Here is a 16323-nt window from a genome sequence, read left to right on the forward strand (position 1 = left end):
GAGATAAGAAATTGACAATACAGCTTCCCTAATGGCTCAGACAATAAAGAATTTGCCTACAATGCCGGAGACCTGGGTTCAAACCCTGGATCAGGAAGATCCCCTGGAGGAGGAATAGCAATCCACTCAAGTACTCTTGCCTGGAGGATCCTAAGGACAGAGAAGCCTGACGGGCTACAGTCCATGGGGTCGCAAACAGTCAGACACCACTGAGCGACTAACACACGAACACACAAGTGTTGGCAAGGGTGTGCAAAGAAATTAAAACCTTTTTTACATTGCTGTGGGGATGTAATACAGTACAGTTGCTTTGGAAAACAGTGTAGCAGTTCTTCAAAAAGTTTAAACATAGAGTTACCACATAACTCAGTAATTCCACTTCTGGGTATATACCCAAAAGAAATGAAAACCGATCTATACAAAATCTTGTTCACAAGTGTTTATAGCAGCATTATTCATAATAGCCAAAAAGTTAAAACAACAAATGTCTGTCAAGTGATGGATGGGTAAATAAAATGTGCTTTATCCATAAATGGAACATTATTCAGCCATAAAAGAAAAATGAAGTATTCATACATTCTACACCATGGACAAATGACGAAAACATACAGATTATGTTAAGTAAAAGCCGCCAGTCACAAGAAACCACGTATTATTTTACGATTCCACTTATATGCAATGTCTCTAATAGGCAAATCTATAAACAGAGAAAATAGATTCCCACGTGGCTCAGTGTTAAAGACTCTGCCTGCCAATGCAGGAGATGCTGGAGATGCAGGTTCGATCCCTGGGTCAGGAAGATTCCCAGGAGGAGAAAATAGCAACCCAACAGACTGCAGTCCATGGAATTACAGGAGTCGGACATGACTGAGCACTCGCAGACAGAGATGAGGGTGGGTAGTTGGTAAAGTGAATGGGAAATGACAACACACGGGTACAGGGCTTATTTTAGAGGTGAAGAAAATGTTCTAAAGTTAGATTTCAGTGGCGATAGTTCCACGATCTTGTGAATAGGCAAAAAAGAAAAAAAAAAAAACCCATAAACACTGAATTGTATACTTTAAATGGGCAAACTGCACATATGCAAATTATATCTCAACAAAGTTCTTTTTCTTTGAAAAGAACAGTCATCTCTAAGTGGGCAGCTGGGGAGGAATAAACGGGAGAGATGTCATTTATTTTCCATCATAATCCCTGTTGTTGTTGTTTATTCACTAAATCAGGTCCAACTCTTTGCCACCCCATGGACTATAGGCTGCCAGGATTCTCTGTCCATGGAATTTCCCAGGCGAGAATACTAGAGTGGGTTGCCATTTCCTACTTCAGGAGATATTCCCGACCCAGGGATCATGTCTCCTGTGTTGGCAGGCAGATTCTCTACCACTGAGCTACCAGAGAAGCCCCATAATCCCTCTGCACAATGTGATTATATTTTACATATGACTATTAATATGATGAAAAAGTAAAAATAATTATTGGAAAAAGTACATGCAAAATGGTACAGATATCATCGAGGACACACATTCTTTGCTCATAAAGTCAAATTAAGAGAAACAACATTCTGCCCTAGAAAGTACCACACAGGGAAAATCAGGGCTTTCCTGGTGGCTCTGATGGTAAAGAATCCGCCTGCAAGGGAGACCTGGGTTCAATCCCTGGGTCAGGAAGATCCCCTGGAGGAGGAATATGTCAACTCGCTCCAGTATTTTTGCCTGGAGAATCCCCACGGACAGAGGAGCCTGGGGATTGCTGTTAGGTAAGAAGGAGCACTCTCACGCACATGTGGTGTGTGTGCACATGTGTATGTGTGTGTGTGTACACATATGAATCTCTTTCACACAGAGAAAGAAGTAAAGTACAGCCATTGTACAAAATGAAAAATATATTCTCAGGACATCATACCAACCCTTCTGTAAGTGTTAGCATAGCCCTCCTATTGGCGAAAACTGCACGGTGCTGTGTATCGTAGCAACACATGCGGACGAGGTCCTGGCTCTCCAGAACTCACCATCAAAGAGCCACCGACGACACCAGTGCAACAGAGAAATCCTAAGTGATCAGAAACCAAACTAAACCTAAGTGGGCACAATGGAAGGAAGGATTTACAGAGGCAGAAACTTTCGAAGTAAATCTTGAGAAGATGCACGATTCTTCCCCTAGATGAACTCCAGGGATGGAAGACAGTGGATTGCAGGGATGAACAAAATACAGAGTAAATAGATATGCCTGAAAGCGGGGAGGCAGAGAGGGCTAGAGCCAGGAGGGGAAGGTTAAATTAGATAGTGGTCTGGAAATATTAATAAGAGCATGCGTGCATCTGTGGCACTTGGACTTTATCCTACAGTCAACAGCAATGCATTTAACTAAGATCTACAGAGAATTAAGACCACAGTCAAACAGTAAGAAAATCCGTTCTGTTAGATAAGTAAAAGATAGACTGGCAAGGACAGAGGATGCATGTGGAAAAGAAGGAAAGGAGAATGGCCAAAAAAAAAACAGCTCAGAAGCTGTTAAAATTTCTTTTGTTTAGTCACTAAGTCATGTCTGACTTTTTGTGACCCCATGGACGGCAGCACACCAGGCTTCCCTGTCCTTCACTATCTTCCGGAGTTTGCACAAAGTCATGTCCACTGAGTCGATGATGCCATCCAACCATGTCATCATTTTGACATCATTTAAACTAGAGCAGAGTCAGAAGGAATGAGCAGGGGTCAGATTTTAGAGCTGCTGATAAACTAGAAAGACAGTCACAGGCTGAAGATAGATGGGGAGGGAAAGGAATGGTAACCCAAGACTTTTGGAAAGAAAGCGATACTGACTTTGATAAGGGCTGCTGCTGCTGCTGCTAAGTCGCTTCAGTCGTGTCCAACTCTGTGCGACCCCATAGACGGCAGCCCAACAGGCTCTCCTGTCCCTGGGATTCTCCAGGCAACAACACTGGAGTGGGTTGCCATTTCCTTCTCCAATGCATGAAAGTAAAAAGTGAAAGTGAAGTCACTCAGTTGTGTCCGACTCTTAGCGACCCCATGGACTGCAGCCTACCAGGCTCCTCCGCCCATGGGATTTTCCAGGCAAGAGTACTGGAGTACGATGCCTTTGCCTTCTCCGTGGGTAAGGGCAGAAATTACTAATTGCCACTAAGCTAGGAGTTTGATCTGGTTTTATCTAATAGGCCAGAGTACTGAATGAGCGCAGCTGACTTTTCTCAGCACAACATACAGCATGGATTCAGAGGCCAGCCAGCCTGTGTTCAAATCCAGCTCTACCAGTACTAGCTAGAGATCTTCAAGCACATGATTTAATTTCTCTGTCCCCAGTTTCTTCATCTGTAAAACAGTGGTAATTAAAAGGCCTATTTCATAGGGATACCATGTGTATCAAGGGAGATAAAGTGATTAGAAAAGTGTCTTGCAAATATTAAGTGCACTAACAGCACTTGCTAGTTCTCCTATGTATGGCATCTGCATAGCGACATATCAACTCCATTTTATACAATAGCAACTGAGGCTTAGGGAAACCAGGTTCTTACACAGCTAGTTGAAGGCAAAATCCTTTATCCATCAGGCTTCAAAGGCAATAATATTTCCGCTGTGCTACGCTACCTCCAGAGCTGCTGATACAATAGCCACTACATCCATGGGAAGAGCTGACTTGCTTGTGCCTTGATTTGTAGGAGAACCTAAGTAAAAAGGGTGGTCAGTTCATCAGTTTCTGAGAAGAACTGGCTCCTGCATCTCAGGACTCGGGTAAGGATGTCACCTCCTCCAAGAGACCCCTCCCTGACCCCTGAGTCTGTGTCCACTGATATCCACTCAGTGCAGAGGAAATGGTGCTGTCCCCCATTCTGAGCACTAATGCCATTGTGCTGAAACTACTCCCTAATCTCTCTATCCTACTGGTCTACCGACCTTGTGAGTTTGGGGGCTCTCCATCTTATTCACTACAAGATCCTCAGCTTTGACCAGCAACTCACAACAGCTTAACTGAAAGTGCCAGTTAAACTTGCTGCATGATTGATACCAATTTCCAATCCGTTTTATATGTATTTGCCCCAAAAGGTTATATCATACACATATACATTATTTTGTATACATACAGAAGCTAAGGCTACATTGCTTGGTCATTCCAGAATAAAAGATAAAAATCTCTTTCCCACTCATACGTTAACTGAGTGTGGCAGAAACCATGCCTGCTTACTCATCAGCTCTTCCTTCTCTTTGACCTCAACAAAGGCACAATGAGCACAACTCCACAGAATGGATTATGAGTGTTCCAACCCAGGGATGGCATCTTAGTCAGCACGGGCAGTCATAACAGAACACCACAGACTGGGTGGCTTAGCCGAAGTTTATTGCTTAGCGTTCTGGAGGCTGGGAAGTCCAAGACAGAGGTGCTGACAAAGTAGGTTTAATTCTGAGACTTCTTCTCTTGGCTTGTGGGCAGCCCCATCTCACTGTATGCTCATATGACCTTTTCTCTGTGTGTGCACAGAGAAAGAGTGAGCTTTCTGGTATCACTTCTTATGAGGGCACTAATCCCACCATGAGGGCTACATCCTCATGACCTCATCTGACCCTAATTACCTCCCCCAAACCCCATTTCCAAGTACCATCACATTGGAGGTTAGGGTTTCAACAAATACGTTTTGAGGGGACACAAACATTCACCCATAACACATGGAAATATCATTCACTTCTGCTAGATTCTAGATTCCCCAGCCTCCTCTGCAACGGGAATGGTCAAGCAATCTAGCACTGGCCAAAAAGGCATAATGAAGAGTCTGCTAGCAGCCTTGTGGGAAAGATTTTCCACCAAATATAAAACCCCCCTTTATCTTCCCACCCTCTTCCAGCCTTGAACAGTTACATGAGGACACGATGAATGGAATCTTGTGATCACGAGGTTAAGCCAACAGATCAAAAAGCCCCTGGGCTAAAGATGGAGAGCAGAAAATAGAAAGTACCAGCATCCTTGGTTATATTACTAAGTCAGTGTTCCAGAAGACCTTCCTTCTTTCAGACAGCTTATGATGTGTAACAAGTCCTGTTTAACACACTGTTAGATAGAAATTGTTACTTGAAGTCAAAGTTTTCAAATTCATACTAAGTAGATGCACAAAACTTGTTAATGTACATCTCCTCGAATGTGATATTGACCACTCAAACTGAGTTGTATACATATGGGATTTGCAATCAAGTGAACACCAAGCTCATCTATTCCAGGGGGAAAGAACTGAATTTTGGAAACATTTAAAAGCCCCAACATCACCAGAGAATATCTATTGCTCTCAAATTTTGTATGGAAGGTTCATAACATGCAGAACAGAACAGACAGGGCTATGATTACAAATAACTTCCTTTAAAAAAATAAAGAGATTCAATCTCTTATTCATAAGAAACCTAAATAAACAGAGCAGAAATCAAGAATCTGAAGTTGTGGTACTATTCAGTTTTTTTACCACTTACAAATGATGTTCAAAACTAAGGAGAAAGAAAAGGTCAGGCAGGGATCTTCACTGTTAGACTTGATCTGGTAATACCACTAACCACCACCACCTCCCCAAAAAAAGGCTTTTTTAGCATTTTTCCATTCTGTACACTTTTTAAAAAATGTCTTGTCATGAGTTGATTCAAATTAGGAAAATAAACAAACTTCCAAAAATACCTTCAACCTGTGGAACCCACATGTTTCTATTATGTGGCTCAAGTACTGTTTGCTTCATTGCTGCTACTGGTGTGTGCTTTCCAGCTTCTTTCCAATCAGTTTTCCATGAATACAAAACTCTTTTGTTCTGGCTAAAGTAAGTTTCATTTTAAGATTCAAAGTTCTAGAGGAAATCCTTATACAACATTATTAGTGATACCTCAAGAGTGTTGCCATGGTAGACAGGAGACAAACCCAACCTTTCCCCAAGACACCTACAAGTGTCACATATCACTTCTTGTGTCATCTCCATATGATTCATATTTCAAGATGACTGGTTAAACCACACCATGATTGTCTTAAAAAAAGCCTTAAATTACATCAAATGTCTCAAAATAGCTACAGCTTTTTCTAAGAGTTCTCAGATTCTGTCTTCAAACCCCTCAGGAAAATACATCTAACTGAGGAGAAAAATTCTCCTTCACTTAGGAGTGGCTAATTCTCCTTTCCAAATGGGCATCTCCTCTAGGTATAAACTCTACAGTAGCCCTGTATTAATTAAGTTCACCTGTAGAGAAGTTTCAGCCAAGCAATATTGGTGCCATACAAATGAAGATTAAATAAAACTCTGAAAGATGAGCTCCCTCTAGGGTCTGAGTCTTAGGACTCTGCCAATGGGCTTCCCTGGTGGTTTAGACGGTAAAGAATCTGCCTGCAAGGCGGGAGACCCAGGTTTGATCCCTGGGTAGGGAAGATCCCCTGGAGAAGGGAATGGTAACCCTAACTCCAGTATTCTTGCCTGGAGAATTCCATGGACAGAGAGGAGCCTGTCAGACTCCTCTACAGTCCATGGGGTTGCAAAGAGTCAGACACAACTGAGCAAATAACACACACACACACACACACACACACACTCTGCCAACAGACTATTCACAGGGTTGTGACTGGAGCCCCTCTGAGTCCTCAAATCTCTCTTAAGAAGTCAGACTCCTTTTTTCCCTCGTTCATTTATTCCTTCCACCGTAACATTATTCCCTCTTCCCCTGGACCCAGCACATTTCATGGGAAGCCAAAAATGTCAAACATTTCCGTGGATAAACAGAAATCTGCCGGCCTTTCTGTTTGTTTTAATGCTTGCTGTTGGTATGAGAGGTGACAATGTGCCTCAGGCACCTGTCTCTCCATCCAGGCCAGGCAGGTCATCTTCCTTTTATCAGAAAGGAGGGGAGGTCATCACATTTTAGTGCATGTTGACACCACTGCTAATAAAAGCAAGATAAGAAGTCCATGCCCTTAAGGTGCCTTAACCTCTCCCTCACCTAAAATAAGAGATTTCACAGTTTCTCCTCTGAAGTTGGAATCAGGAAGTGATCTGACACCACACAGCCTTAAGCACACAGACACCTATCTACCAGGTAATCCAAGAGAAAGCTGTGAAGCACAGGAGAGACCCTAACTCAGAAGGTTATTCCTCTTTCCTTTGGGCAAGTAAGATGGTTCCTTTAAGAAAGCAAAAGTGAATCAGGATACTGGTTTCTCAAACAAAAAAGCAGAACCAAGAATCAGATCCATTTTGAATCACTCATTTGAAAATAGTACTAGTGAACTTAGCTGCTAATTCATAGCTTTCAAATTTTTGTAACGTTTTGAACCATTAATTCGAAAGAAATCTTCTTCAAAAGTATAAACATTTTAAAAATACATAAAAAGAAGCCAAGCCATTCGCAGGCCTCCACCTCCTGGAGCAGAGTCCTAGAAGTGCCCAGGACACAGGTTGCAAATCATGCACCAGAGACCATGCTTCACTCACTTCAGTCGTGTCTGACTTTTTTGCGGCCCCATGGGACTATAGCCCACCAGGCTCCTCTGTCCATGGTATTCTCAAGGCGAGAATACTGGAGTGGGTTGCCATTTCCTCCTCCAGAGGATCTTCATGACCCAGGGATCGAACCCAATGTCTCTTATATCTCCTGCATCAGCAGGTGGGTTCTTTACGGCTAGCTCCACCTGGGAAGACCACATACCATTTGAAAAGGGCAAAACTTGAGATTTGCGGTTTGTTTTTTCCATTCTCTCTCTTCTTTTGTCTCCTGTTAATAGCCATACTGAACACTCCTCTTGTTGTTGTTCAGTCACTAAGTCATGTCTGACTCTCTGCAGTCCCAAGGACTGTAGCCAGCCAGGCTCCTCAGTCCTCCTCTGTTTCCCAGTTTGCTCAAATTCATGTCCATTGAGTCAGTGATGCTATCTAGCCATCTCATCCTTTGTCGCCCCCTTCTCCTAATCTAAGAAACACACTAACACAAAGAAGATATTCAATACTTTTTACAGCCTATCTTGACAATGATTTATACACCTTTTCCAGAAGGTAATTTGGTAATATGCATCAAAGGGTCTTAAAAAATGGTACAATCTTTTGACCTAATTGTTCACAGTTTCTAGAAATGTATTCATTAAAAAAAAACAAACAAATAATGCACCTAAAGACGTCTGAACAAACACAGCATTATTTATGTTAATAAAAGTAAATGAAATAAGCTAAATGGTCAACAATAAGGAACTGCTTAACTATTAAAGACATATGAAGGGTCTACCATGCTTTGGCATTAAAATGCTTCTAATTTTTTTTTAATGCATGACAACTCTTTACAGTGTCAGCTGGAAAATGTAAAGATACATGTATGGATTAGATATATTATAAAGTTTACTTATCGACTGAACTAGATACTAAATTTAGTGCTATCTTCCTTGGCCAAAAATACATAGCATGCTGGATTATTTTAAAAGGCAACATAAAAGTTTATCTGGAGCTAGTTTACTCACTGACACCATATCCTAGTGGTGTTATAATTATTAAGAAATTAACATAATATACTGTTTTCTAATGTGTTCACACTCCACCCTCAGTTTCCTTTAATATGATGTTGGTTATTTGAGGCAGGCCTAAGGGAAGAAATCCCATGAACAGTAGTGGAATATTTTGACCTAAGGTATCTTCAAAAGGCATATATCCACTCTGATCATATTTAAACTCCATAATAAATCTGTTCGTAAACAATTCTGTATATTACACCACAACAGATGACAGTTTACGGAGAGTTTGTTTTGTTCCAGATACTAAGTCAGATACTGAAAATACAAGAGCTGAATAAAAACACAGTCGTTGCCTTTGAGGAGCTCAATGAACTAGTCATGTAAATGGACGAACAGGTACGGTGAGGTTAAAGGTAAGAAGCAGATGAAACACTAAGGGCAGCAGAATCAGGTAAGTCTCAGAAGAGGTGGCACTCAAGGCCACTGTTGACAGAAATCTCATCTTCTCATTCTCTTAGTGCCAGTGAGGTAGGAGAAGAGTCCAGGGAGGAAAAAGTCATGTGTCAAGGCACAGAAGTCAAAATGTTCAGGACTGCTTTGTTTTCTTATAGGAGGGTATCAGGTGTGAAGTTGTAGGGGGAGAGGGGAGAGGCCAGGGGTCAAGCCCAGATAATGAAGGAGACTGAAACAATTGAAACCTCATATGGCAAGCCCAAGGGCCTGAATTTTTAACATGCAGCCAGTGGCAAATCTCTGAGAAATGGTCAATAGTGGAGTGCTACGGCCACTTTACACGTCTAAAGCTGGCAAGAGAGATAGACCACAAGCTAGGAGCCTAAGGAATTTTTTTTTTAATGGCATGAACACAGGAGTGACATGAAGATGAAGAGAGGAGACAGAGAGTGGGAGGGAGAGTGGGAAGGAGAGAGAGAGGGCGGGAAGGAAGGAAGACATTAGGACAGAGGTCAGAACTTGGTGACCAGCTGGCTGAGGAGCAGGAGAAACAAGTGTGATCCCCTTTCATACGGAAGCCCTTCTCCCATCCTCCCAGGGCCTTCTCTCTCCCCTGGTCAGGTCTCTGCTGAAAGAATCCTCCACTGAGAGCTCTTTCCTGACAACACAAACAATCCTTGATCCTCTCACCCTGCTTTATTTTTCTCCACAGCCTTTAGAACTATGAAAGAAGTAATTATTTGTTGGCTTGTTTATTAGCTGTCTCTACTTGCAGAATCTGAGCTCATGAAGGCAGGTACCATCAGTCTGTTAGTTTATGGCTGGATTCCAGAACTCAGAATACAGCCCAGCACACAGTAAGAGCTCAGAAAATATTGGGTTATGGAAAAATCCTTATGAACTTTTTGGACAACACAATATTTGTGGAGTGAGCAAAGGAGGGAGAGGGCAGGCAGGTCACTCAGATTTGTGGTTTGACTGTTTGACTAAAATGCGATATTATGAACTAAAATCAGTAACATTGGGGGGGCAGATGAAACACAGAGAGTCTTGAGTTCTAGAGTATGCTAACTACCCAAGCGTTGCCTTAGGACTATAGAATACATCTTTCCTGCTAAGAAAAAGACAAAAAAGAAATCAGGAAGTACCTATAGGGGTCCCAGAGGTCTGCACAAAAGCAAGTACTTTTCAGAACAAAGTTGAGTCCGTTGAACTGAGGTAGATAAACCTAGACCCTGTTTTACAGGGTGAAGTAAGTCAGAAAGAGAAAAACAAATATGATATATTAACACATACATACAGATTCTAGAAGAATGATACCAATGAATCTATTTGCAGGGCAGGAATAGAGACGCAGACATAAAGAACAGATTTGTGGACTTGCGGGCGAAGGAGAAAGTGGGACAAACTGAGAGAGTAGCACTGAAACATACGCATTACCATGCATGAGACAGATAGCTAGTGGGAAGCTGCTATGTAACACCGGGAGCCCAGCCTGGTGCCCTGTGATGACCTAGATGGGTGAGATGGGGGTTGGGAGGGAGGCTCCAGAGGGAGGGGATATATGTATACGTAAGGCTGATACACAATGTTGTAAGGCAAGAAAACAACATAACATTGTAAAGCAATTATCCTTCAATTAAAAATAATTTTTAAAAAAACTTTTCAAACAAAATCTCCTTTTATCCTGACATTAGTACCCCTATTTCTGCAAATAAAGAACCTGAGAATAAAGGGTTAACTGACTTATCCAAGGTGACACAGTTGAATGTGGCAGAAGCAAAACTAGAGTTTGCAACCATTTACTCTACAAAGCTAGAAGCATATCAAGTTTGATTTCCAGCATTTTTCATATACGTTAACAATATTGGAGCCTGCCCCTCATCCTTCTCCACCTCAGGATGCTTTTTAATTCAGTCTCAGATGAATTTCTTCAGTCTCAGATGAAAAGATGGCTTTCACCATCATATTTTTCTCAAGAAATACCTTGCCTAAGACTGACCTCTGAAGTTTCTAAGACTTGGTCACAGCCAATGAAACTCTTATGTTTGAACTTCTTTACCGTGAGAAGAAGAAAAAAAAAAGTCTTATTATCCCTTTGTAAATTATTTTAAAGTTCAATCCCTGCTTTATGAATCACACAAACTGAGCTCGCATCCCTTTGCAAAATTACATAAATACTAAAGTAAATGTTTAATCCTGTCAGTGAACCCCAGGTATCACTGGGAGAGCATCAGTCCCTTAAGCAAAACGGCCAAAAGCTGATAGAATATGCAAGACAAGTCCAAGAGCTTAACTGGCAGAGCTGCTAAGATTCATGTTGTGCTGTTTGAAACTCAGACCACAGGAGACAACAGTTCACTTTTTTCACCGTGGCAACAGATTCAACCTCTTGGCCCTGTGAAAGTCATCTGAATATATTTAACCAAAAGAAAAATGAAAAGAGAGAAAGAGACGGAGAGAGAGAAGAAGAGGGGAGAAACTTCCAGATGGAAGATATATTCAGCCCTCTGATTTTATATGCACATTTGATCATGCTGTTGACAGCCTTGGAAGTTAAGTAATATGGACTGCTGCACAGAGGTTTCAAACCTTGATGGAAACCAATGGCAGGCTCCTTTTGACAGTCAAATAATGACAAGAACGTTGCAGGCCAATGCCCGTCATTCACCAACATCTCCAACCTGCTCCAACCACTGCACAGCGACTAAGTGGAGGGTCAGAGGTTAAGCTCCAAGAAGCCAGCAATGAAGGGCAACTGTCATGCACCACTGCCCGTGGTGAGGCGGCCAGGAGTGGCTGTCTCTTCCACAACATGCACAACGGTCTCATTCTGTCCAGGCAAAGACACATCTGAAGGTCCTAAATGAGACCATTGCCAATTCATGAAGCTCCAAACTGACAGCATGCCATTCAAGCTGTCTCCGATTTGACTTTTTTTTCCCCCTATTTCAAATCACAAATCCATGCAAAGTATACAGTTAAGCAAAACTCTTCAGCCATGGTTTTAAGCACCGCTAGGCTTTTAGACACGAACGTAGTCTCAGACACATACACCTTCTCAGAGCCTAAAGAAGAGAAAGAAAATGCAAAATTAATGTATTCTTCTTCGGGGAGTTTCTAATAAAGCGTATCATTCAAAACGGCACAGAAGAACCCAGGTGCCAGTTTTCTAGGAAAGTTCCTAAGCATCAAAAGAAAAGAAAAGAATCTTGAAAATGAATTATGTCACCTTAATATCATATTACTATGATAGCATAAGAATGTAATATATGGACAGAGTTTTATTTAATGAAAGCAATATAATATTAAGTATATAGTAACTTATCAATATTTTTTATATTTTTTGCATTGGTTCCAAAAATATAGTTCAAAAATGATTCAAAGTTTAGCACACAATACAAATACATCCTTCTACCATTCTGAGATCTTACTGCTTTTTTACACAGTGGAATTACATGACCCCACTCAGGTATGTGTTAACATATTAACAGAGAGATTTCTTCTTTATTTTTATTGAGTAAAAAGAAATGTCTCATCTTATTCAGAAGCTATATGACTGTAACAGAAAGTGACTGGCTAGGATCAAGAATTAATTTAAACAACTCTTCTTACACCCTTTTCACCATCAATGAGATTTCTATCCACAAATAAAGCCATAAGTGGCCCTCAAAAGAGAAAGCCTTAGAGGTATGAACTTGAAAATGAACCTTATTTGAAGGTGTTGGTCTTCACCAACTGAAGCACCAACTAGTCAGTCTTTAAGCTTTGATCACTATCACCTACTGTTCCTTAATGAAGTCTGAGGAGAGGAGATAACCTATCAACTCTAAAGAACAAAGCTTACAAAGACACACAATTACTAAAGCTTTTACAGTCAGAGGTCAACTAACTGCCCTTTGCTCTAGCGACAAGAACATAGCTAGTCTCTAATACAGAGCTACAGATAGCCAAACAAGAGTTTCTTTAAGCATGCATGAATATGTAATGTACCAACCTTCTACTCCCAGGCAAAACCAGAAATTATGGTGTATAAACTTAGATTACTATTTGTAACTCTGATCAAGAAAAATACTTCAAGCCACAAGTACCTATTGTTCAAAATAAAGAAACCAAGCAAGCATTCTGTAATACAAGAGACATGATTAAGAATTTGAATACGAGATGACTTCTCTTCCCTGAAGGATAAAAATCTAGGGGGAAAAAAATCTCTTAGTTCGTATTCAGGCAAGTATGATACACAAAAATCACAAAGGCTGAATTCCAAGACAGGAATTTCTTCCCCAAATCCCTTTATTTTAAACCTGGGTTGCAAACCCCCAAATTTAATGTGAACTGACACAGGACAAATAAAAGGAAATACTTCGTTTGGTATTACTGAGTCAACTGATGGCACTCATATTCTTAAGGGATGATACAGAACAAAATTTTAGATGGTTTCAAAAACAGATGAGCTGCTTAATCAGTCACAGATTCTCAATGGGTAACAAAGTTAAACTAAGAATTTAGGAGAGTCAGATCCCTGGGCAGATCCCAAAAAAATTCACTGGGATGAGTCCAGTGCTCCAATTATTAAAATATAGGCAAAGTCAATACTACAGGAAAAAGAAAGTGTGATGCCTAATCTGTCATTGACAAGCCCAGATTAAGAGGACAAGCTAAATTCCCTCCTCAGGCCTTCTTCCTCTGTGACGTTGCATGGAGGGTGCCCACATTCATGTAGATGCCATACAGAACATCAACCTGTGGTCGTAATATCCATCATTTATTTCCCCCTTCAAATATCTTATGGGGGCAGGGTTGTCCTTTGATGGACAAAGGAATGCATCAAAATGGCATTTTCTTGGAAAGAAATGCATTTGATTCATATCCTCAAAAGATCAGGATGACACCTGCTCTGTTTCACTTTCCCCATTCACTCCCTATAATCCTCCCGTACCTTTCCACATACCCCAAATTTCAATATCAAAAAGGTTCTTTCATATATACACATAAGATTCAGCAAGATTCAAAAAAAAAAAATTGAATTAAACAACAAGGTTCTACTGTATAGTACAGGGAACCACACTCAATATCCTGGGATTAAACCATAATGGAAAATATAAATAGAACTGTATGCACGTGTATGCACAACACTTTGCCACATAGCAGAAATTAATACACTGTAAATCAACTGTACTTCAGTTTTAAAAAAAATTGCTTAATGTGGCTGGATTCAGCAACATTCACAAGCAGTCAAATTGGTGACTCTTGCTATTTCAAGGTTCCACAGATCAGGGAAAGTGAGCGCAACACCCACAGGAAGGATGAAGGCTGAAGAATGTGGACTCAACGGTACCCTGGTATTTGCTCCACGTGCTGAGAAGCCCAGAGTCCTGTTAGACCTGACCAACGTTATTCTCCCTCCCCTTACTATGTGCCTTTTTTGTTAGATCCTCAGCGATGCAGCTTTTCTAGTGGCTCAGATGGTAAAGAATCTGCCTGCAATGCAGGAGACTCGAGTTCAATTCCTGGGTTAGGGAAGATCCCCTGGAAAAGGGAATGGCTACCCACTCTAGTATTCTTGCCGGGAAATTTCCACGGACAGAGGAGTCTGGTGGGCCACAGTCCATGGGCTGGGCAAAGAGTGGACACAACTAAGTGACTAACACTTTCACTTTTCAGTGATACAGTGAAACAGCATTTAATTTTATCTTTCTTTTGTAAATGAAAGCAAAAACCTGTAAGCTTAAAGCTCAAATAATTATGGAAATATTGCTACATGCGGGGGGGGGGGGGCAGCATTAAACTAAATTTAAACTAAATGGAGGAACTGCTTTCTCCATGTCTGATTCCATAATGTGAAATGCTCACTGAAAGCCTAGTGGTGGCTTAGTCACTAAGTTGGGTCAAACTCTTGTGACCCCATGGACTGTCAGGCTCCTCTATACATGGGATATTCCAGGCAAGAACAGTGGAGTGGGTTGTCATTTCCTTCACCAGGAGATCTTCCTGACCCAGGGATTAAACACTGGTCTCCTACGTTGCAGGCAGATTCTTTACTGACTGAGCTACCAGGGAAGCCCAAGTCCTTTGAGATCCTTGGTTTAGCAGATGAGTGAACCCAAGCTGGTACCCTGCTTTCCTCCTTTTGACAGAACAAAAGCCAGACACACTCACTTGACCATATTCATTGTACACTGAACTATACTGTGCAAAGAGTACCAGTTGCCTCTGGGTCATGAAATAGTACTAAAAACTTTATAATCATTCATTGATTTAGTTTTCAGCATACTATATCATTTGAATCCAATGGGAGCATAAAGAGCTATTTGTGAGGTCAACCACGGTACAGACAGATGCTGACATGCTATTGATGGCAAGGTGGAAAGAAATTGCTAAATACAGCAGATCAATACCTCGTTTCACTGTTACAGCCTTCTGCCGACATAAAATATATATCTTTACAGCTACAAAAATAATAATAATGAAAGTGGGAGATAAATGTTTCCCTCAAGGTAAACTATTTGATTAGCTAAGGGCAAAGGTGACAGCAGCAGATACACTAAAGTAACTTTATAGTCTTAAATAAAAACAGGAGGAAGAGCAGTAGATGAAGTGGCAAAATGAACCAGGACACATAGGTGGTTCAGATATAACTCTTTCAAAAAAAAAAAAAAACACAGTGATAGGTAAAGGGCCACCAAAATCTAAGGTTTTCTTATGGTCCACAAATAGAATTTCCTGAGATCTATTCTATCATACGGGGATTCAGGTTTGTTTTTTTTTTTTTATTTTTGTAATTTATTTTTAATTAAAGTTGATTTACAATGTTGTATTAATTTCTGCTGTACAGCAAGATGATTCAGTTATATACACATATACATATATTTTTTTTTCCTTTTTATATATTTTTCCATTATGGTTTATCACAGGATACCAATAAATCCCTGCATTATACACTAAGACCTTGGGGACTTTTTTTTTTTATGTTTCTAAACGGAATATTTTTTGTTGATGGAAAACAAATCAAGAGATGAAGATAAACAAATGCTCTGTAAAGTTAAAAAAAAAACACGTCACCATCCAGTCTATACATGCTTCTTCCATTTGACTGGAAATGTTGAAAACCAATTGTCTGTAGTACACTGTTAGATGGGCTTCGGGAAGATCCCCTGGAGGAGGGCATGGCAACTCACTAGACTTCTTGCCTGGAGAATCCCATGGACAGAGGAGCCTGGCGGGCTACAGTCCATGGGGTCACAAAGACTCGGACACGACTGAAGCAACTTATCATGCTCCCATGCACGCCCTTGTTAGATACATAAAGCAAATTTATACCATGGTTCTTAACCAGAGGGAGCTTACAATCTCCCTAGGAAAAAGATAATTACATAAAACACGAATAAGTAGAAATAACAACAAAAATTTAAT

The 16323-nt window shown here is 40.8% G+C and overlaps 1 protein-coding gene across 3 annotated transcripts in view; it reads right to left on the bottom strand.

The window, feature by feature from the left end:
* Positions 1–16323, bottom strand: part of FTO (FTO alpha-ketoglutarate dependent dioxygenase) — a 423247-nt gene that overhangs the window by 383869 nt on the left and 23055 nt on the right. The window lies entirely within an intron of this gene.

Source organism: Bos mutus, chromosome 18 (assembly GCF_027580195.1).
Source record: "Bos mutus isolate GX-2022 chromosome 18, NWIPB_WYAK_1.1, whole genome shotgun sequence".
NCBI lineage: Eukaryota > Metazoa > Chordata > Mammalia > Artiodactyla > Bovidae > Bos > Bos mutus.